The sequence below is a fragment of the Leiobunum rupestre genome, chromosome 2 (assembly GCF_980474605.1).
Source record: "Leiobunum rupestre chromosome 2, qqLeiRupe1.1.hap1, whole genome shotgun sequence".
Lineage (NCBI taxonomy): Eukaryota > Metazoa > Arthropoda > Arachnida > Opiliones > Sclerosomatidae > Leiobunum > Leiobunum rupestre.
The window spans coordinates 32,879,858-32,887,966 of NC_143385.1; positions in this window are offsets into that span (position 1 = coordinate 32,879,858).

The window sequence follows — 8,109 nt, forward strand, 5'->3', positions numbered from 1 at the left end:
GAAAGATACTTGAACGTATATCTTATCAAGTTTTATCGTACGGAATAAGTTGAAATGATGTAAAAATTGATAACCTAGGCGACGCGTGCGCAGATTACCCCGGGGGACGCGGTTAATTTGAATTTAAGAGTGTTTTGACGTCATGGAATATTCGTTGTTAAAGTAGAATGGAAATATTTTTAAACTTCATTTTAATATCATTGTAGTATGCTTGACACTTGAACCAATCTCACGAGTATTTCTTAAAACGAATATCTCGATCACGTTTTATCGTACGAAATAAGTGGAAATTATGTAAGTTGTATGATACTTGATAACCTAGGCAGGAAGATAGCGCGCGCGTGCGTGGATTACCTGGGAGGCGTGGATAACTTGGGAGGCGCGGATTGCCCGGGCGCGCGGTTAATTTGAATTTAAAACATGGATTCCCTCTCCGAAATAATTCATGTACCCAAAATTGGACCGCAAGTTTTTTTTTCTTTTAGGGGAATCTCTATGGGAGTTTAACATTACAATAAAGCTAATAGGTCCAGTTTGGGGTACTTTTGGTCCGAAATGGGGTACATAGGGCCGAAAATGGTGACTTTGGTCGTTTTAAGGGTACTTTTGTTCTATTTTGGTCCATTTTTGGGTACATCAGAAAAGCAGTTGGAAAAACGAAGAGCCTTATTTTTTTTTCCACCCATCTCCAAACTCCAAAAATTTATTGCTTTAATTTATTTATCGCTTCCGTAGGTATAAAATAAGATAAAAACCACTTACCTATATTTTAATTACGGTAAATTAAAAATACTTAATTAGTGTACTAAGTTACGTTTAAAAGAACCTTTTGTAACAATTCCAATATGTAAATATAGGTATAAGGATTGAAAAAATACTTAAAGTGGTTTTACTGATAAACTCTAAAGGAATTTAACTTTAAAGGGTATCTTAGATTATTGTTTTTAATTTTATTCAAGTTGAAAACGTATTAAGAGTCCTTCAAAGTACTATAAAAGGATTTTATTTACGAACTTAATTCATATTTTCTTCAAACTTTCAATTCGCTTTTATTACTATTTAAATACGGTAAAATATAATTCTTATACACAAATATAGTCAGAAAGATACTATAAAACACTAAAATTAAAATTAAATTAAATTTGTGTGGATAAGATTTGTAAATATCATTTTGAAACTAATAACTTTCACGCTTTATTTAAGTCAAGCCAATAAAAACAATTACCTATATTTTAAATACGGTAAAATATAAATACATTTCCGATATGTAAATAGGTAGAATAACACTATGAAAAGTTCCTTTTTCTTCTTTTAATACGACAACACACAACTCTGATACGCAAATATGTAAAGAAAATATAAAAAAAAAATTTACTCTACGTTCGATACGTTAAAATACATTTCCGATACACAAATATAGATAAAGAAATACTATAAAATGTAAAAAGGTAGAAAAATACTACACATTAACCATTATGAATTTAAGCTTACAACATCCTTCACGTATAGAGCATAACATATATGTTCAGAGTTAACTTGTTTCCTCGTTATCTTTATCGCATGTGTTTTAAATAGCGTATGGAATAAGTTAAGAATGTACTGAAATGGTGTATGTTTAAACCTCGTAGAATAAAGAGTAAAACATATGTTCAGAGTCGGCTTGAAAAGCGAATAACACAGAGACGTTTCCGGTGTAGTCACGTAGGAAGAAAAATACTACAACACTCTCTATACTCTATATTCAACACGTTAAAATATACTTCCGAAATGCCAATATAGGTAGTAAAATACTACAAAATCTCTATACTTTACCTTCAATACGTTAAATTACATTCCAATATGTAAATATAGGAGGAAAAATACTACAAAAGCCTCTTTTCTTGGCGTTCAATATGTTAAAATAGATTTCTGAAATGCAAATGTAGGTAGTAAATACTACAAAATCTCTATACTCTACCTTCAATACGTTAAATTACATTCCAATATGTAAATATAGGTAGTAAATACTACAAAAGCCTCTTTTCTTGGCGTTCAATATGTTAAAATAGATTTCTGAAATGCAAATATAGGTAGTAAATACTACAAAAGCCTCTTTTCTTGGCGTTCAATATGTTAAAATAGATTTCTGAAATGCAAATATAGGTAGTAATTACTACAAAAGCCTCTTACTCTACGTTCAATACGTTAAATTAATGATATGCCTCCGATCGAATCGTTCATTTTTTCCTATTTAAATATACGCATTTAAATTAGAATTGCTTCTAGTGTTCGACAGTCGATTAATTTTTATCCACAAATTTTCCGATTTATTTAAAAAACGTTGGTAAAAATAATATCATTTTAACTTATTTAATTGTGTTTTTTACCCAACCAAGCATTTATTTGAATAAAAGTGGTATTTATTTGAATAACCAATAGTTAAATAAAAATTGTTAAATGTTTAAATAATCGAAAGTGAACAAGCCTATTTTTTAAATAAAACAAACAGACTTTAGAGTTGATAAGATTTGTAAATATCATTTGAAACTAATAATTTTCACGCTTTATTTAAGTCAAGCAATTACATTTTTAAAAATGAAAGAAGTTAAACAATATAAAAATTTGTAAATATTGTAAATATTTTTAGGTAATAAAGAAATTAAGAAATGTTTTAATTAAAATATCTTTCATTTTCTACTACATTTTTAAAAATGAAAGAAGTTTAACAATATAATTATTCTAATATAATTTCAAAATCAGGTATTATTTAAAGTACAAATGCATAATTTAGTGAAGCAATTCTTATTTAAATACTTTTATTTAATTAATTTGTGTATCTGAAATGTATTTATTGAAAAATAAGTGGGTTTTACTATTTATCACGGTTTTTTATATATATATATATATATATATATATATATATATATATATATATATATATATATTGGAATTGTTACAAAAGGTTCTTTTAAACGTAACTTAGTACATTAATTTATTTTGGAAGTTCAAAACGTATTAAGAGCCCTTCAGAGTACTATAAAAGGATTTCATTTACAAACTAAATTAATATTTTCTTCAAACTTTCAATTCGTTATAATTCGAATTTAAATGAAAACATCATGGATTATAGGTGCGTAATCTACTATTAGACCGAACGGATTAAAAAATACTTAAAGTAAGTGGTTTTACTGATAAACTAAAGCAATTTAACTTTAAAGGGTATCTTAGATTATTGTTTTTAATATTATTCAAATTCAAAACGTATAAAGAGTCCTTCAAAGTAATTTAAAAGAATTTTATTTACGAACTAAATCCATATTTTAGACGTTAGTTTGTATGAAATACTTACTAATACCTGAAAAATGGACTTTAGAGTTGATAAGATTTGTAAATATCATTTGAAACTAATAATTTTCACGCTTTATTTAAGTCAAGCAATTACATTTTTAAAAATGAAAGAAGTTAAACAATATAAAAATTTGTAAATATTGTAAATATTTTTAGGTAATAAAGAAATTAAGAAATGTTTTAATTAAAATATCTTTCATTTTCTACTACATTTTTAAAAATGAAAGAAGTTTAACAATATAATTATTCTAATATAATTTCAAAATCAGGTATTATTTAAAGTACAAATGCATAATTTAGTGAAGCAATTCTTATTTAAATACTTTTATTTAATTAATTTCTGTATCTGAAATGTATTAATTGAAAAATAAGTGGGTTTTACTATTTATCACGGTTTTTTTTATATATATATATATATATATATATATATATTGGAATTGTTACAAAAGGTTCTTTTAAACGTAACTTAGTACATTAATTTATTTTGGAAGTTCAAAACGTATTAAGAGCCCTTCAGAGTACTATAAAAGGATTTCATTTACAAACTAAATTAATATTTTCTTCAAACTTTCAATTCGTTATAATTCGAATTTAAATGAAAACATCATGGATTATAGGTGCGTAATCTACTATTAGACCGAACGGATTAAAAAATACTTAAAGTAAGTGGTTTTACTGATAAACTAAAGCAATTTAACTTTAAAGGGTATCTTAGATTATTGTTTTTAATATTATTCAAATTCAAAACGTATAAAGAGTCCTTCAAAGTAATTTAAAATAATTTTATTTACGAACTAAATCCATATTTTAGACGTTAGTTTGTATGAAATACTTACTAATACCTGAAAAATGGACTTTAGAGTTGATAAGATTTGTAAATATCATTTGAAACTAATAATTTTCACGCTTTATTTAAGTCAAGCAATTACATTTTTAAAAATGAAAGAAGTTAAACAATATAAAAATTTGTAAATATTGTAAATATTTTTAGGTAATAAAGAAATTAAGAAATGTTTTAATTAAAATATCTTTCATTTTCTACTACATTTTTAAAAATGAAAGAAGTTTAACAATATAATTATTCTAATATAATTTCAAAATCAGGTATTATTTAAAGTACAAATGCATAATTTAGTGAAGCAATTCTTATTTAAATACTTTTATTTAATTAATTTGTGTATCTGAAATGTATTAATTGAAAAATAAGTGGGTTTTACTATTTATCACGGTTTTATATATATATATATATATATATATATATATATATTGGAATTGTTACAAAAGGTTCTTTTAAACGTAACTTAGTACATTAATTTATTTTGGAAGTTCAAAACGTATTAAGAGCCCTTCAGAGTACTATAAAAGGATTTCATTTACAAACTAAATTAATATTTTCTTCAAACTTTCAATTCGTTATAATTCGAATTTAAATGAAAACATCATGGATTATAGGTGCGTAATCTACTATTAGACCGAACGGATTAAAAAATACTTAAAGTAAGTGGTTTTACTGATAAACTAAAGCAATTTAACTTTAAAGGGTATCTTAGATTATTGTTTTTAATATTATTCAAATTCAAAACGTATAAAGAGTCCTTCAAAGTAATTTAAAAGAATTTTATTTACGAACTAAATCCATATTTTAGACGTTAGTTTGTATGAAATACTTACTAATACCTGAAAAATGGACTTTAGAGTTGATAAGATTTGTAAATATCATTTGAAACTAATAATTTTCACGCTTTATTTAAGTCAAGCAATTACATTTTTAAAAATGAAAGAAGTTAAACAATATAAAAATTTGTAAATATTGTAAATATTTTTAGGTAATAAAGAAATTAAGAAATGTTTTAATTAAAATATCTTTCATTTTCTACTACATTTTTAAAAATGAAAGAAGTTTAACAATATAATTATTCTAATATAATTTCAAAATCAGGTATTATTTAAAGTACAAATGCATAATTTAGTGAAGCAATTCTTATTTAAATACTTTTATTTAATTAATTTGTGTATCTGAAATGTATTAATTGAAAAATAAGTGGGTTTTACTATTTATCACGGTTTTTTATATATATATATATATATATATATATTTCAGACGTCGACGGAGGCTCGGGGCACCATCAGGGTGAGGGCGCGGACGCTGGGGCACGGGCGCCACCCACGTCTCAATGTCTGACTATCATCTCGCAGTTCCATACTGGGCTATTTGACCATCAAAATGACCAAATACACGTATATTTGAACATTTCCTTGACTACATGACAGAAAAAATTGTTTAAAGCTCCATCTACTTGGTTACAAAATTTGTTAAATACTTGGCTTTAAGGCCATCTAAATTAAAGTTAGAAGAAGCTAGACAAAGAGAAATTGTTCTGAAAAATAAAATTAAAGATATAAAAACTAACCAATAGTATTTCGAATACCAAATAATTCGACGTATTTGTTTTTGAAATAACTAAATAGTTTGCATATTTGTCAAAAAAAAAACTAAAAAAGTAATTGAAATTACTATTAATTTTACTTGCAATAGTAAAATACTAAACCAAATGTATAATTTATATTTTATTTTATTTAATAAATTTAAACTATAATACTAAACTTTTTCAAAAAAAACTTTTACAAACAAAATTTAAAATACACATTTTTAAAATTTAACTACACCAGCTCCAAGTCAGCTAGCGACTTTTTTTTAAAGTAACTACTAACTACAATTAAAATCAAAGGATCTGCTATATTTTTCATGCTTTGAAAACAATTCATTAAAATCTCAAGTTTTTAAATATATGTAAAACACGAAGGAGCAGATCTTTTATCACAAATTTTCATAAATTATATTTAATTTAGTTTATAATAATATAGGGAACTCAAAAATTAAAAAACGAAAAATCAAAAAAATTACTTACTTCAACCTTTCTCCCAGTTATTAGTTTCGTTTTAAACTTGGTTTACGTTTTAGTTTTACTTTGCTATTCTAGAAAATTCCAAAATTCCTTTAGAGTTTATCAGTAAAACCACTTACTTTAAGTATTTTTTTAATTAGTTCGGTCTAATAGTAGATTACGCACCTATAATCCATGATGTTTTCATTTAAATTCAAATTATAACGAATTGAAAGTTTGAAGAAAATATTAATTTAGTTTGTAAATGAAATCCTTTTATAGTACTCTGAAGGGCTCTTAATACGTTTTGAACTTCCAAAATAAATTAATGTACTAAGTTACGTTTAAAAGAACATTTTGTAACAATTCCAATATATATATATATATATATATATATATATATATATATATATATATATATATAAAACCGTGATAAATAGTAAAACCCACTTATCTTTCAATTAATACATTTCAGATACACAAATTAATTAAATAAAAGTATTTAAATAAGAATTGCTTCACTAAATTATGCATTTGTAATTTAAATAATACCTGATTTTGAAATTATATTAGAATAATTATATTGTTAAACTTCTTTCATTTTTAAAAATGTAGTAGAAAATGAAAGATATTTTAATTAAAACATTTCTTAATTTCTTTATTACCTAAAAATATTTACAATATTTACAAATTTTTATATTGTTTAACTTCTTTCATTTTTAAAAATGTAATTGCTTGACTTAAATAAAGCGTGAAAATTATTAGTTTCAAATGATATTTACAAATCTTATCAACTCTAAAGTCCATTTTTCAGGTATTAGTAAGTATTTCATACAAACTAACTTCTAAAATATGGATTTAGTTCGTAAATAAAATTCTTTTAAATTACTTTGAAGGACTCTTTATACGTTTTGAATTTGAATAATATTAAAAACAATAATCTAAGATACCCTTTAAAGTTAAATTGCTTTAGTTTATCAGTAAAACCACTTACTTTAAGTATTTTTTAATCCGTTCGGTCTAATAGTAGATTACGCACCTATAATCCATGATGTTTTCATTTAAATTCGAATTATAACGAATTGAAAGTTTGAAGAAAATATTAATTTAGTTTGTAAATGAAATCCTTTTATAGCACTCTGAAGGGCTCTTAATACGTTTTGAACTTCCAAAATAAATTAATGTACTAAGTTACGTTTAAAAGAACCTTTTGTAACAATTCCAATATATATATATAAAACCGTGATAAATAGTAAAACCCACTTATTTTTCAATAAATACATTTCAGATACACAAATTAATTAAATAAAAGTATTTAAATAAGAATTGCTTCACTAAATTATGCATTTGTACTTTAAATAATACCTGATTTTGAAATTATATTAGAATAATTATATTGTTAAACTTCTTTCATTTTTAAAAATGTAGTAGAAAATGAAAGATATTTTAATTAAAACATTTCTTAATTTCTTTATTACCTAAAAATATTTACAATATTTACAAATTTTTATATTGTTTAACTTCTTTCATTTTTAAAAATGTAATTGCTTGACTTAAATAAAGCGTGAAAATTATTAGTTTCAAATGATATTTACAAATCTTATCAACTCTAAAGTCTGTTTGTTTTATTTAAAAAATAGGCTTGTTCACTTTCGATTATTTAAACATTTAACAATTTTTATTTAACTATTGGTTATTTAAATAAATACCACTTTTATTCAAATAAATGCTTGGTTGGGTAAAAAACACAAATAAATAAGTTAAAATGATATTCTTTTTACCAACGTTTTTTAAATAAATCGGAAAATTTGTGGATAAAAATTAATCGACTGTCGAACACTAGAAGCAATTCTAATTTAAATGCGTATAGTTAAATAGGAAAAAATGAACGATTCGA